This window comes from Triticum aestivum, chromosome 7D, assembly GCF_018294505.1.
Source record: "Triticum aestivum cultivar Chinese Spring chromosome 7D, IWGSC CS RefSeq v2.1, whole genome shotgun sequence".
NCBI lineage: Eukaryota > Viridiplantae > Streptophyta > Magnoliopsida > Poales > Poaceae > Triticum > Triticum aestivum.
In genome coordinates this window covers 294,218,844-294,235,588 of record NC_057814.1, presented here as the reverse complement: position 1 = coordinate 294,235,588, position 16,745 = coordinate 294,218,844, and the positions used below count along the sequence as shown (strand labels likewise).

Sequence of the window (16,745 nt, the reverse complement as noted above, 5' to 3'; positions counted from 1 at the left end):
CAATACGTACACGTGCGTTTATTTTTCTATAGAATAAAACCGATCAGCTGGTTTGATCTGAACCGAACTAAACCGCTAAAAAAACTGTAACTAAAACCGATCTAATGAAAACAAAACGATCTACTAAACTAATCTCTACTCCTAAGGGAGCAGTTGGTAGTCTCGCTTCCAGGTTTTTTTTAGTCCCACCTCCCACGGTTTATTTTGGTACCTCCTCCCACCTCTGACTAAGACATCACAAACCGAAAAAACCTCCTCCTGAGACCTGAACCCGCACCTATCCACATGCGACCCTCAAAAGACGTACGAAGGTTAACCTGCGACAAAAAAAACCTACGACGGTTAACCAGCGACGAGTCCTGTTCTCGAGCGAGGCCTCCCTTCGTGGCCACCCTACATCCCTGCGCCGCCGCGCTTCAGTCGCTGCCCTCCATCCTCGCCGCCCTCCATCCTGGTCGAGGTCGCCGCCCCGCTTCACTCGCCGTCCTCCATCCGCGTCGATCCTGGACAAGGTCGCCGCGGCCCTCCATCACTTCGCCGCCGCGCTGAACACCTCGACGATCCGGCGCGGGTCCTGGATCAGGTCGCCGCCGCCCTCCATCACTTCGCCGCCGCGCTGAACTCCTCGCCCTTGATCCAGGATCCGGCGCCGATCCTGGACGAGGATAAGCGGACACGTCCAGGATCCGGCCAGAACACGTCCTGGATCCGAAAAATAGGTATACAAACCATCTCATACGTCAATCGCATCTCATACATCTCAAATGCCATACAATCGCATCTCATACATCTCACAGCCCATACATCCATCGCATGTCATACAGCCATGGCAAGTGCTTTCACAGGGATGGATCCGCCTGCGAGATTGATTTCTGTTCTACACAGTTTAGGTTTTTTTCCATGTTAAAACTAGACTCAAGTACACATGTTTACAGATGGCAATTGGCAAAAAAAATTACCAAGGGGTATCCTGCATCCTGCACTTGTATAAATATGGCAAAAAAGAACACACAAACCATACAGGACCCTAGAGTATGTTTCCACTTGCGCTGAACTGAAGATAGAACAAAAACACTTGCATTCTAAGAAAGTACAGAGATGTAGAAGATGTAGATGAAAGTGCCATTGCAGTATTTATGTAGAATAAAATACAATTGCAGTATATGCTAGCAACAGGTTGCAGTATACATGTAGAACAATAACCCTTCCAGAATGTCATCAAATTACTACCATTTCTGTCTTCATGATTTTTGCCATTCAATAGTTGCATATGGGGAATTCAAAAAGCACGGTTGGCGAACATCAACCTGAAGATGACGTAACTACAGGTATGATGCAACCTACCATGTTTTCGTTTAGTTGCGAGACCTGAATATATGACAGGATGCATAATGTCTTCCAGGTCTTACAAGCGGGAGAAGTGACGCAGAACACAATGCGAGCATCATACCCGTAGCTGAAATTGTTGATAACGTCTACTCGACGGAATCAGGTATAATACTGTCCGGAGATTGGTTATAAATGTTGCTTCACGTCCATTTCTGAAAGTGGCAGAATGCATTATGTGTTGCGGTCCTTACAGGCGGGATAAATGTTGGAGACTACAATGCAAACTTCATACCCTTACATGCAGGTATAAGACTGTGTCAAGATTGCTGCTAATGTTTCGTGCATACCGTATATTTTGTTGATTGCTAAGATGTAGGGCGGGAACCTTCAAACGACGGGATTTCGTCGTATTCTGAGAATAATAAGGATGGTACGACTAAGCTACGAGATGATACTCAAGGTATTCACAGGCATGCTTATACAGCTTCCAAATCGACATCTCCCAGATGAGCTTAATGGGCTTTGTGGTTTTTACGCTTAACGTAATGCAGATGACAAAACTTCCGAGCAGCATGCAACAGTAGCTGTATTTAATGAAGAAAAAAAAACGTTGGCGAAACAACGGAGCAGTTCAACGCACAGAGGGGTGAATCTTATCGGAAGAAAAAAGAGGAGGATATGGTCAGGTTACAAGAGTATAATCAGCCATCCCTTTCAAAGACTGGTAAGTATTTAAGCGTGATTTTGCTGACTACTCTTGGTTTTTTCTGAATACCTATAGTATGCAAATTAATCGTTATAGTAACCTGACTTCATAGATGTTCCCCGTGTTGGTTTCATAGATGTTGTATCAACATCGATACTTTTTTTGTTCTCTAACTCTCATACCTATTGTAAAAATGGTAGACCATAGGGATCTTATCAACGCGTGGAGGCGGGCATCTTATCGCACTAAGAAGTCAGATGGTTTTATAAACCATCTAGATGATGGGCCGATTGTTCACCGTCGTACTCTATGTGATATCACAAATGTTCAACAACCTTCATATGTGATCCCTGGTACTTATTTGGTAGATTTACAATGTCGTTAATTATATGTGCGTATTTGACAATCATACTATTTGTGATTATGTTTAACTTTTCTTTCCTTTCTGAACGCCCGTGGTGGATAACTATAGGAACTAATGTTGGGGCAGATCATATGTTGGGGCAGCTAATCAAACCCACGCGAGATGATAAGCACGGGAAAGTTGATCTTCGTCCCCTTTGTAATTCAAGTAAGATTATTTTATGTTACATCCTAGCATTCATGGTTCAGCCATTTTAATAAATACTAACCAAGCATGTTATATCATATGACCCAGCTAGCTCGGTTGATACATCAATCTCGCATAATGAATCAACATATCCTCCTAAAGCTACGGGAGCGTCTGATGTAATTGTAGATAAAAATATAAAAGGTAAAATGATTGTGCTTTTTCCATACTCGTTTGCTGTCATGTTGTTTTTACCTTTCGCTTTTGAAAGAAACCCAAGGAAGACATCAGTAGATAACTTGAATGATAGCACAGAAAATACGCAAGTAACAGAAGAAGAACGCAAACAAGACCGTAAAAACGCTTTGAGGAGAGCTGCATATCGGCAGAGAAAAGATCGGAATCTCCAAGATGAACATGCACAGGCCCTTATTTTATCTGGTAACCTCTAAAGGTTTTGACCATTATATTCAGTACCCGACTTCATGTCTTAATGATTAAGTTTTCCACATGTTTTCATCAATTTGTTTAACCAGCCAACCCAACTAGCTCCAACTATACATCATTCTCGGTTGATGCGACAGCATTTCATGCTACAACCACTGTCACATCTGGTCTCCTTAATGACATGGAGGTACAAGGTAATCGATTTGTGCGTACTCCATCATCAATTGCTGTCATTGTTATGTTTTATTGTCTAATGTCCTGATTGACATCAGATGTGGTCTTGAATAACACCCAAGAAACAAAGAAAAAAACCGACGAAGAACTCAAGAGAGATCGTAGAAACGCCCTGCGGAGAGCTGCTTATAGGAGGAAAAAGGATAAGCTTATCCATGATGAAAACATACGTCCACTTTCGTTATCAGGTAAAACATGATCTATATTTTCACCATGACTTACATATCTTGTTTTGCTGCTCATAGCTAAATATTCTTATAGCCACCATCATGTTCGATGCGTACAGTTTAATGCTGCATATTAATGCACCATCATGGTTTTTTTCCTGTAGACGTCTTAAATAATATTGGTTCTAACTATGTTTTAAAATCATTACGAAACCAGCCAACCCTAATAGCTCCAGCTATATAGAATTCGAGGGTGACGCAGCAACATTTCCCCATTCAACATTAGACGCGTCTGTTGTCACTCATGACAATGATCTAGCTAGGAGGCAACGTGATAATGAGCGGAAAAGAAATTTAACAAACGCGCAAAGGGAGCAAATAAACGCACAGAGGCGTGCAGATTATCAGCGGAATAAGGACAAGGTATCTGTTGATGTCAGAGAAACAGTGAATGAAAAAGTACGAGAGAAGCGAATGCAACGTCGCAAAAGCATGTCAGTGATTGAGAAGGGGGAGTCAAGTGCTCAGAGGAAGGCCAATTATGCCAGAAGAAAAAACACCCCATGCAACGAATCCATCGCGCTCCCACGTCCAGACCTAGCAAACTCAACCTCTGAATGTCCCACTTTAATCTGCCGCGCATCATCCGTCTCTCGGGTCGCCGAAGATGATTCATCTGATGGCGACCCTCCGACGAACAAGACGAATTACATTGTTGGTATCGAAGGTATGAAATTGCTAATGTCACTTTCTTCTGCTCATTATCAGCAACCATCTTCTAACATGATGTTATCTACTGTGACATTCGCAACGACGAATGTCCAGAGGACATCGAATTTTTACAAAGCGGCATCGTGGGCGATGAGCCGACAGCAGCCGAATTGATGGATGAGGAGTACTACATGTTTCGCAACGAAGGTATGGTCAGATATGAAGTAGGACGGCATGCATCTATATTGTAGTTAATTTTTTTTTGTAATTTTTGTTTTGAACGTTATGTTTCAACAAATGCTCGTAGGGTCCGATCATGACAACATGGATGATGACGAGGAAGGGAGCATGTCGTCTGCTATACCTAGCGAGGTTGATCCGTTAGAATTTGTTTACACAAACATCCCCGACACCACTCACATCCCGAAGCTCGACGCAAACTGCAAACACTGCAAGGCCAAAAAGTTTGTCTCTGAGACCGACGGGTTCTGCTGTCGCAATGGCCAGATCGAACTTAAACAACCGGAGCCAATCCCAAAGCTGATGAGGCTATGGTCAAGCATGGATGCAGATTCTAGACATTTTCGGGAGAACATACGGTTCTTCAATGGGCATTTCGCCTTCACAACCCTTGGCGTCAGCCTTGATGAGAACTACACAAACATGAAGTCTGGGGTGTACACATTCCGTGCGCACGGCTCCATCTACCACAATGTGCATTCGTTCGGGCCTAGCTCCCGTCCAGAACATCTGCAGTTGTACTTCTATGATGATGACCCAACCATAACTCATCGTAAGGTGGCCACCAAGCAATTAGACCAGGATGTCGTGAAGAAGTTAGTAGACATACTCAAAGAAAACCCATACTCCCAGCAATTTAGGAGTTTGGGTGCACACAAGGACAACCTCAATGATTATAGGATAGACCTAAACACCGATAAGAGGCTCGACCAAAGAAGATATAATAGACCGTTGTCATCTGAGGTCGCTGCAATTTGGGTTGAGGGCAACGACCTAGCAAAAAGGTTTGACCGGAGGATAACACTTTGTGGTAACAACAACGAAAGGCATAGTATACGTGTGACCTCCAGAGCATATGACCCGTTGTCTTATCCCCTATTCTATCCAAGGGGGGAGCTAGGTTGGCATCCAAAGCTACTTAAACGTAATGTAACGGAGGAGGTTGTACTACATTCTCAACTGGTCCATGATGATGATGAGGATGCAGGTATGCCGTCTGCATCCCATTTTGCTACAAATAATATCTTATTTCTCGAATATATCCTCATTTTGATGGTACTCAATCATGTGCAGAGGGCAACAGCAGGTTCTGCGTCTCTGTCAGAGACTACTACTGTTACATGCTGCAGACACGGCCTGGAATCTTCAATCCCATACTCTGTGGAGCACGCCTCTTGCAGCAATGGGCGGTCGACATGTACGTCAAGATTGAAAGTTGTCGGTTGAGGTGGTACAGGAAAAACCAGACGCAGATTCATGCCGACTTGTATAAAGGAGTTGTTGATGCAATCACATCGGGGGAGACGCGAGCAAGCGCTGTTGGGGTAAGAATAGTGCTCCCTGGAACATACCCTGGTGGCGACCGCGACATGAAGAAGAGGCATATGGATGCCATGGCAATTGTCCATACATACGGGAAGCCTGACATCTTCTTGACCATGACTTGCAATCCTAAATGGGAAGAGATAACGAATGAGTTGCTGCCTGGTTAGACGGTGCAAGACCGACCTGATATTGTGGCTCGCGTGTTCTACGGCAAGCTAGAGGCTATGAAGGACATGTTGTTCAAGAAGCATATCCTGGGTGTTGTTGTCGCATATGTATACGTAGTCGAGTTCCAAAAAAGGGGCCTCCCCCACGCACATTTTTTATTGATCATGGACTCTAAATATAAGCTTATCGTCCCGGAGCAGTATGACCGACTCATTTCCGCAGAGCTCCTAGACAAGCATAAGTATCCGGAATTGTATGCTATGGTGGTAAAACATATGATGCACGGACCATGCGGTGCTCTCAACCCGAAGAATGTTTGCATGCAAGAAAACAGATGCAAGTGCAGATACCCACGGCCGTTTAATGAAAACACATCACAGGGGAAGGACTCGTACCCAATTTATCGGCGTAGAGACGATGGAAGGCGTGCTATGGTCCGAGGGAAGATGTTGGACAACAGATGGGTTGTGCCTTATAACCCATACCTGCTGCGGATGTTCAATTGCCACATCAACGTTGAGGTCTGCTCCAGCATAAAGGCCGTCAAATATCTTTACAAGTACATTTACAAGGGCCATGATAAGGCTTCTTTCAGCATCGACCATCCCGACGCCGATGGTAACATTGATGAGATCAAGAGATACGTTGATGCAAGGTGGATCACCCCTCCGGAGGCTATCTGGAGGATATTTGGCTTTCCACTTTGCGCCAATTACCCACCTGTCTTGCAGTTGCCTCTTCATCTCCCGAATATGCACAGGGTCGCATTCAATGCGCAGGCTGACTTGAAGAATGATGTCGCCTCCGAAAATAATTCAAAATCCATGTTAACGGAGTATTTCAAGGCTAACCAGGAACACCCTCGGGCTAGGCATATATTGTACAAGGATTTTCCCGGAAGCTTCACGTGGCAGAAGAAAAAGAAGTTTTGAAAGCCGCGGGTCGAGCATTTTCAAATAGGTCGCATCGTGTCTGCCAATCCTGCCGAGGGTGACCGATACTACCTGCGTGTGTTGCTAAACCATGTTACGGGCAAAACATCCTTCGACGACTTGCTCACCGTGGACGGCGTTCTATGTGGGAGCTTTAGAGAAGCTGCTGAAAGGTTGGGACTCATCGAGGCAGACAACACGCTCGACAACTGTCTTACTGAGGCTGAGCAGTGGGCGATGCCATGTTCTCTTAGGAGGCTCTTCGCAACCATCTTGGTGCACTGCGAGCCAGGCGACGTGCGTGGTTTATGGGATAGGCACCTCGATCCTATGTCAGATGACTATCATCGATCACGCACGTCCCCTATCGAGGTGGAGCAGATGGTGTTGCTTGACATTAGGGGTATGTTGCAGTCCATGGGTAAAGACATTGTTGATTTCGCTCTTCCAAGCATAGATGATGCGTTTGACCCAACCGAGGGTGAGGCAAGAGAGGTCATCGAGGAATCAACTGTTGAGTTTGACGTGGATGATACTAAATTGGCATCTTCCCTGAACTTGGAGCAGAGGGTCGCATACGACGAGATACTAGCGGCTATTGAACGCGGTGATGGGGGTGTATTCTTTGTTGATGGCCCTGGAGGTACAGGGAAGACCTTTCTATACAGGGCGATGCTTGCCAAGGTCAGGAGCGATGGCAATATTGGTATCGCTACCGCGACGTCGGGCGTCGCCGCTTCTATCATGCCTGGCGGCAGGACTGCCCACTCGAGGTTCAAGATCCCATTGAGTTGCGATGATGGAGCCTCGTGCAGCTTCACGAAGCAGAGTGGGACCGCCAAGCTGCTTAGGATGGCCTCATTGATAATATGGGACGAGGCCAGCATGACGAAACGACAAGCGGTCGAGGCATTGGACAATAGCATGCGCGACATCATGGGAATACGCGACCGGCCCTTTGGAGGAAAGACTGTTGTTTTTGGCGGGGACTTTAGGCAGGTGCTTCCGGTCCTCAGAAGGGGGTCGCGGGGCCAGATAATTGATGCAACCCTACGAAGTTCTCATCTATGGAAGGGTATGCGGCAGCTTCGGCTCATCACCAACATGAGGGCTCATAATGACACATGGTTTGCAAATTACTTGCTAAGGGTCGGCAATGGCACTGAGGAAGTCGACGATCAAGGCAACATACTACTCCCTGAAGACATTTGTCTGCCGTCTACAGGCGAGGTTGACGACCTGGAGAAGCTTATTCACCACGTGTTTCCGAGTCTAGATGACAACATGTATGATTCAAATTACATGACATCTCGAGCAATCCTTTCCATGACAAACGACAATGTCGACAAGATAAACATCCGCATGATAGAGCGTTTTCAGGGAGATGAAGTAATATACCATAGCTTTGACAGTGCGGAGGACGACCCATATGGCTACTACGCTCAGGAGTTTCCGAATGGATTGACTCCTAACGGTCTTCCTCCGCATGCACTCAAGCTAAAGCTGAACTGCCCTGTCATACTTCTAAGGAACATTGATCCAGAAAATGGATTGTGTAATGGCACTAGGCTTGTTGTTAGGGGTTTTGAGAGGAACACCATTGATGCAGAAATCGTGATTGGACAACACGCTGGCAGGAGGGTCTTCCTTCCTCGAATACCTCTCTGCCCATCTGAAAACGACATGTTTCCGTTCAAGTTTAAGAGGAAGCAATTTCCTATAAGGCTTAGCTTTGCTATGACCATTAACAAGGATCAAGGGCAGACAATCCTGATTGTTGGTGTCTACCTACCCAATCCCGTGTTCTCTCATGGTCAACTCTATGTTGCTTTGTCTCGAGCCACCGCAAAGAGAAACATAAAGATACTCATTCAGAAGGAGAAGCCGAAGGAGAAGTCCAACAAGCAAAAGGACAATCCAAAGAAGCGAAAAAGACCGACCATGTCATTACTAACCTCGATGAAGAACATCTTCTACAAGGAAGTCCTTACAGGCTGAAGTCCGATCTTAATAGACCGGCAGGTTATGTAATGACACAACATTTACTCTTGTGATGGTCAAGATTTATTGTAATTCGTTTTTTTTTACATATATCTTTTTTATTTGGTATTTTGATAGTTGGAGGTATACTCCATTTAGTTGAGCTACTAACTGCATTTCAATAATCAGCCGTCATGTTGGCACCATCATCGCTGTTATATCTTTTCTACTATCGCAATGTTTCTGGCAGTGCACATGTCACCCACCGTAGTATTTCATGTGTAATATGTGATTCTGATATAATGATTGGCCTGAAAAATACCTGGAACATGCAATGAAACTTTTGTGTTACGGCAAGTGATCATATCCATTGTTATTATTTTGATATTTTGATAATATGGTTGAATGTAAATTTATTGGCGTCCTTATTATCCCTGTATTATTCTGATAGGTCAGAAGTATAGGATTATGATTGGTCTGAATTATAAGACCAACACACGCAGAAGGGAAGTTTGTGTAGCTTTTCAAGATATATTTTGCATATGTACATCTAATAAATAATAAAATGGTAGCCTGCGTACTTGCAAATATGTTCAAATGCCCGTGCGACTCTGGAGAATGTGACAATGCACGTGTCTGATCGCTGAAGTGTGCAATCTTTGGAAAAAAGATTGATTACTTGTATTTTCACGCGTCTGAACTAATTATTTATCAGTTCAGTTCAAGTTTCATTTTTATTTTTTGCATTGGTTCATGTACCTTCATGAGTTTACTGCGGATCTGAAAGAGTTCTAACCTAAAAAATTGTACAAGGCTGCATTAATCTAGGACCTGGCGAGGATTGGTTCAGAGAGCAAGCATCGTTCTGCAGTATCTTAAGGACGCTGGTTGGGCTGAGGGTGGTCGACTTATAGGTTGCACCCAGCCAAGACGATTGGCTGTGCAGGTATCAACTGTTTAAATGTTCATCAAAATGTGTATCCTTCTCTAGATGCCATGTAATACTAGGTTTCTCTTTTTACCTTCTGATCAGAGCATGCACCAGATTATTCTTTTGGGTACGTCCCTAGCAACTAGCATGGCGAGTAAGGATCTTAGCTAATTATCTAGAGCAAGCTTCTGTATTACTTATGGATATTCTGGTGCAACATGAATCAAACCCAGGCAACATGAATCTAAGAAATAAATTATTAGAGATAGATAACTCCTAAAAGATAAGCTTGGAGGACTTTCGCAGAGCTCCCAGCCACGAAGATTTATCCAGCTTCCCCTTTGTGACCTAGCCGTTTGTGACAGGGTTGCCATGTGGTAGTGGCCATAGTGCCCAAAAGTGTGTCTGTAACAAGAGACTTCATCCTGCAAAATTATTCATGTGCTCCGGCAGTGATTTCTGACATCCTATACGGAGCAGTCAGCTGATAGAACCATATCTGTACTAATTAGAAGATGGTAGCTGAACATTTTGTTTACTGCATTGGTATTACTAATTTCCATATGTTTGAATTTTTTTACAAGGTAGGGGTTGCGTTCTATTTTACATTTGTTGTCAATGTATTTTTTATGTAATACTATGTCACTACTATATAACACTGATTTTTAGCGTAGATATCCATGAAGCCAGCCTCATGACACTTGACGAAACACGTGCGTACGTCAATGGTGTTGTTCAAGATAGGAACAATGGAGGCTAGAAGTATCTGTGTACACAAGTGCACAATTTGTCTTAGATATAAAAATGTATGAACGCTTTGCATGCAACATTGTGTTGCCTATTGTCACATTATGAAGTGTTCGCTTATGTCTTGGAGGTTTAATAATATGTGATATTCAATGAAAAAAATCTATTTAACAGTGTCGTCATATTTCGGAGCCATATACTGTGAAGTTCTGAACTATATATTTGACTAATATATATTTGATGACCAAACTGTCAATAATGGACTTCAAATGGCAACCTGTCTACTCTCATTTGAGCTACACGTATGAATCTCTTTCAGTGTAGGTTCAAATTTTTTAATATACAGTGCAGCGCAAAAAGGAAAATACGTTTACCTTGACAGATGCTATCGCATGCTATCATGCATTATGACATTCCAAAGATAATATAATTAATTTTGTACATGGAATCAAGGATTGCCGTATGCCCGTGCGTTGTGTTTCTTTCTACACACGGAAACAATAGTTCTTCAAGTGGCGCGGGCTTTTTGATCGTGGTGAGGAGGACAAAAACAGAAGAAGAAAAAACATTGTGTTTCTTTATATTTCTCGGACGCTCGTGTTTGACGTATATTTGTGAAATAAATTAATTGTTTCTTTCTATATATCTGGAGGCAAAGTTTGGAAAGGAGACATAAATTAGGAAATATATAATCCGGCGTTGATACATTTGCCGGGTGGAGCATGCAACCAAAATAATTTTATTCCATGTTTTCCTATAGTTTTTGTTATGGAATATTGTAACTACGGAAGGATATGGGCCACCTTCCGAGTACATGCCCACGATTCCTCCCGGCCAGGATATGTCAATTAGAACTATAATTATCCTTAAAGTCATTTCCTTCCAAAATGTTATAGTGTCCAATCTCCCGGTCCGGCCTACCATACGTTCAATGGGTTTCCCAGTGTGGCCATTAATATTCCCTTAATCGGTTTGTTTATAAGGAAAGTTAAATTATGCTTCTTCCGATCGGGAAAGGGAGACATATATAATAGATATATAATCCGGCGTATATTTATTTGCCCAGTGGAGTATGGAAGAAAAACATATGCTTGTCCTTTTATTAGCAAGGATTTGTAATGAAACATGCACGGATGGAATGATAAGGGGCACCTTCCAATCCATACAACATGCTAATGCGTCACCGACCTGGTGCCGGACGATTCCCCTCCGACACTCATATATATGGTCCGGCTGTGAGTCCACCGTTGTCCACTGCCCCCTCGCTCGCTCGTCCTGGTGCTAAGACGACTTTCTACCCGTGCCAATGGCTGCAATGCCGATTTTTGATGGAGTGAATGACGCAGTCGAGTACATATACAACTACGTCATGCTTTCCTCAGTCGAGGAGCAGTTAGAGTTTGTTCTGGCAGCCCTAAACTCTATCTATAATTTATTTGCAATTGTTAGCTGCAGATCCGTACCATTATACTATGCATTATCGGCTTCTTATTTTAAACCCGAGTAAAAATCTGTTCTTTCACCTAATCCACGTCGATGAGTTGGTCACGTTCATAAGTTGTTGCATGCATGCACTAGTTAGGATCATGAGATCCTTTCTAAGTCCATAAGGTTCTTAAGATCTAACGTAGTGGTTGCAAAAATCTGGTCATGCGCTAATATTATCCTTTTACATTACGCCATGTTAGTACCATCCACAACACGTTATTTTAAACTACAAATTTTCTATGAATTGTAGTATATTGCAACGGGTCCTGGTGCATGATACATGTACCATCTATAGATTTTATCATAACTGTAATAGGAACAAGTTGCAACCGAACATATCATAATAGATTTGATTATCTTACGAAATAGTACTTATGTCCTCAAATGACACTACAACTCCAATTTTTAGGTACATACATTTCAGACCTTTCTAAAGTTTTGAAAAAATATACTATTGTTTGCCCACACATTGAAGTACAATATTTTTATGATACCCTGATTTTATCATGCCGGTTGCAGCACAATATGGATAAGGAGCCCTCGTCCATTCGTGATCGAGTTAAGTCTACGGACTATCCAAGACACCATGCGAGGTGATACATGGGTCAATCCGAGCTGCTTCGATCTTGCAGTGCGTAAGCTTAGTAGCGACGCGATACAAAGGAACGCAGGAACAGACTTTGTTGGCTCCACGCATATGTTTGATTTGCAATTCCATGGCCTAGCACGGGTGTTGAGTCAGACTGGCTTATGCCAAGCTGAACGCACCAACTTGTTGATTAACAATGTCATTGTACGGCCTTTGCCGAAATACAACGTGCTCATGACCCCGTCCATTGTAAGGATTTTCCTTCTTAAAAGTTGGTGTGTATAGTATCTGTTCACCATTAACTTTGTATACCTATTGCAATACCTATTGCCCTTGTATTTGGTGGATTCCTCCTACGGCCTCCTTGCAGTTAATATTGAAAATAGGAGGACTCTCTTGATTGATCATTCTAACAAGTCATTCCTAGGCTCAGAGGACTTTCATGACAAGGAACTTAAGAAGGAAGCCCTGATAGTTCTGAAAGAATTTGGCAGTGTATTGCAACAGGAGAGGCCTGGTTTGAATCCCCAACTCGTGGATTGGCCACAAGATCATACCTATATTACAGCCCCGCGGTAATAGTTTTAATTGGTCATGCACAATACAGCCTCACTGGTATAGGTTCTAACATATGGAGTTTTTTGTCACAGCCTGGACTCTGGATTCAAACTCCTACAGGAGATGGCTCACCAAGATGATACTCTCGGGTATAACATTTCCAGGACTTCGGTAGGTGCATATATAACAAGTTTCTCTCTTCCATATCATTGTTGAATATAAATTTATGTTCTTCCACTCACATAGGTTTGTTGTGCAATTCATTCTTCAACAATTTATTCCCTACACATATATATATAACAATTCATTTTTTTTATGTTTTCTAGGATTCAATACAGCTCAGAAAGAACTTGCTGGTCCAGATGCTGATGATCAAAGGCAATGAAGCAGCTGGAAACATCCCAGCTAAAATTACAGCGGCCTTGAGGTTTTTGGACGAATGACTATGGACTGATGCATATTGAAATGTCGCAGATATAATAAGCCAATAGAGCTTTGTTAGGGATCAAATATCAGATTTATCCTTTTGGCAATATGAATAATGTATTGGATTATATATATGTAGGGAATAAATGCTTCGATGGCACCCTCTAGCTTCGTATTCGCTTCAACGTTGTCTGCTTGTTTTGGTTCTATCTATATAATTTGGCTTGTATGTATATTTTGTACTATAATACCTGTGCGGTCAGGAGCAGGTTTGTTGCTCCCGGTGAACCGGAGGCATTTTGAAGGTAATAATCTTTTTGAATGCCCGTGCTGATCAGATGATCAGATGACATTTTCTGAAATATTTTTAAAGTTTAAAGAGTGATTGATGGTGGCATCCACTAGCTATGTTGGTTGTATATCTATCTTTCCTTCTATCTAAATTTTATGGTTGTAGACCAGACAGTTTGGACCAGGTTTGCTCAAGGTGAACCTAAGTACTTTTGTGTTGGACCATGGCAGGTTCACAACGTACTCAAAGTCCGGCAGGTGATGTTTTCAGACATTCCGTGCCTCGCATCATATACTACCTCGTATAGTATAACTCCATCCTATACGAGGTTTTCTTCATCGGAAATAATCAGCTAGAGAATAGTCAACAAACATATGACGGTCATACAGGCACCATATACTACCTCGTATAGTATAACTCCATCCATACACGCACTGTTATACTATACGAGGTTTTCTTCGTCCGAAATAATCACATTCCAGCTAGAGAATAGTCAATAAACATATGACGGTCCTACGGCACGTACCTTGCATATATTCTTAAATTTTGAAGTTGTCCTTGATCTTGCTCTCTCGCCGTTGCCTTTAATTCCAGCTAGCGAATAAACGCTGATTATCTTTTATGTGCTCCTGAATAGAGTAACAAAAATGAGAGAGGAATAGTTTTTCTTATTGATCAGTACCTACAGTAAAAAAGTAAAACCACGGTAACAGTAGATATGTTAGTGTGCAGGCTGTGAATTTTAATGAGTTGCATACAAATCAATGATAACTTCATAATTTAATGAGTTACATACATCGCGGGTGCCTTGGTGTAAAATACGTCCTCAAACCCGTTGCAAGTTGTGAGCAAGTTAGATAAATTCCTTAGCGTGCCACTGACTGAAGAGGAGGATAGAGCTCTGGTGTTGCTAAAGAGGTGGTGAGACTCTCCAGTTTTGAGACACTTACCAGCCTATAAGTTAACCAGGTTGGGGCCGTTAGCCACGGAAACAAAGTTTAATTTGGTAATTCCTGGTTTATAGGAAATCAGGAGTAGGGGACTGGGTGAACCACATGAGCCGCGAGATGGGTGAGAAGTTAGACTGCATCAGCCAACAAAAGCTTCAGTGGTTTGGGCTTGTGCTTCAAGTCAATTTTGTTATCTGTTCTGCTATCAATATCCATAAGCACATTACAGAATGTTCCCTACTTATATCTTACTCAGTCTACTGTATAATGTTGTCAAAAATCTGATCCCAGTGTTGTGCAACAAGATTACGAGTGTGTGCATTTTATCTGATACCTGTGTCAACTGTACACCATAAGCAAGCTGGCATTTGAAAACTACGGTCTTTTGTAAAGAAAACAAATTAAGTAACCATTTGATCTCAACACATTTTGCCCGTACACTTTTGCAGGATCTTCAGCAAGTAGGGGTGATGAAAATTAGATAAAAAATGTTTTGTTTAGGTTTGGCCCCCTCAGACTTGTCCATCAACATTCTAAAACCATCAACCTTGGGGGTCTTATCTGAGGTTAAGTGGTTTCAAAGATGACAGTGGCCTTGTATTTGACTCAGGCCGGGCTAAGTGGTTTCAAAGGGAACCTGGTGGGCTGGTTGCTGTTGTACTCACAATATCACAGACCCCCACACATATATAATCCCAGGCTTGCATATCCGGTGCAGTGATTGTTCGACATAAACTTGCGAGTACAGGAACCTACTACTACTAAGCTACTATACTAATCAAGTCACATTTTGTTCAATTTGCTACCATGTAGTTGTGTAGAGGATGTACCTGGCTGGGCAAAGTCGCTCGAGTCTGCTCTGTCTCACCATCAAAAATCACCACCGTGGACGTGTCTTGGCCGTCGGGGATACGTCTTCGCCCTGGCCCTTCCTGTGAGGCCGGGTCACGGCTCCTCGATACATCAGCGAGGAGGATATCAGGTCATGGAAGCAAAAAGGAAGAATTTTCTTCAAGTTGCTACCATGTAGAGGATGTACCTAGCTGGGCAAATTCGCAGGAGTCTGCTCTGTCACAGATGGGCTGCAGCAGTTCCACGCCCCCTTGTGACCTACGGCCGCTCGTACTCAGTCGATGTCGACCTTGCAAAAGATCGATGATGCATTAGGTGCATTTGTGTTTTGATTGTGCAAACAACAAAATCCGAAGGCTGTTAATTGCCATCTTTCAGAAACAAAACATTTAAGATTGTTTGTTTGTTAATTTAACTTGATTTATAGTACATGTTGAACTAATTAAATACACATAAAATATATAGAAAGTTCATGTTTACCTCTTCAAATTGAACAATATTAAAAAAGAATAAATATTTAAATAGACAAATAAGATATTTCGTTTTTATATGGGAAAATTTTAGAAGAACAAACAAGTAACTTAGTGGCATGCAATCAATGATAAGTTGTTTATTTAATTAATACAACAATTTAATTATTTAGTAAGTTCTGATTTCTGACATATTTTCTAATTTATTAAGAGGTGTGCGTTTCATGAAAAAAGGAAAGATATATGCACCATACATAAGTACATATCTGAAAAAGGAAAGATATCTGCGCCATACATAAGAATATATCTGAAAAAAGGAAAGATATCTGCTACCCAGCCTTCCCCTGCATGGCCTACCTATATATGTTAACCTCATGTGCCATCCCTCATCCCCCTCCTTACTCTCCCTTCCCCCATCACAGATATCAAAGGATCAAAATACCCACTTGGAGGACAAATTCCCGAGGAGTACCTTCTGTAAGCAAGGGGCATCAAGAAGGCGAGTTCCTCTAGGTATGCAAATTTCTAGATCTTCCTCTTCTGTAAAAGGGTAACAGTTATTATATTAGGATCATGTTTGGTCAGGCATACCATCAAATTCCGAAAAAACACCAGTGGAGATAGTGCCATCTTATAAAAAGATCATAGCCAA

At 42.5% G+C, this 16,745-nt stretch overlaps 2 long non-coding RNA genes across 4 annotated transcripts; one reads left to right on the top strand and one right to left on the bottom strand.

Moving 5' to 3' along the window:
• Positions 1-1,324: 1,324 nt before the first annotated feature.
• On the bottom strand, positions 1,325-16,637 carry LOC123167554 (uncharacterized). Of its 3 annotated transcripts, none has more exons than XR_006483965.1 (5): positions 16,566-16,637; positions 15,602-15,912; positions 14,348-14,450; positions 1,451-1,541; positions 1,325-1,368 (listed from the first exon to the last, which is right to left on the bottom strand). It is a non-coding gene; the product is annotated as an uncharacterized lncRNA (long non-coding RNA). The 3 variants fall into 3 exon arrangements; XR_006483964.1 differs by lacking the exon at positions 1,325-1,368 and having other exon boundaries at positions 1,408-1,541; positions 15,602-15,725; positions 15,811-15,912; XR_006483963.1 differs by lacking the exon at positions 1,325-1,368 and having other exon boundaries at positions 1,408-1,541.
• LOC123167555 (uncharacterized) lies at positions 3,337-10,461 on the top strand. The gene is made up of 3 exons (XR_006483966.1): positions 3,337-3,454; positions 9,604-9,736; positions 10,396-10,461. It is a non-coding gene; the product is annotated as an uncharacterized lncRNA (long non-coding RNA).
• Positions 16,638-16,745: the final 108 nt, after the last annotated feature.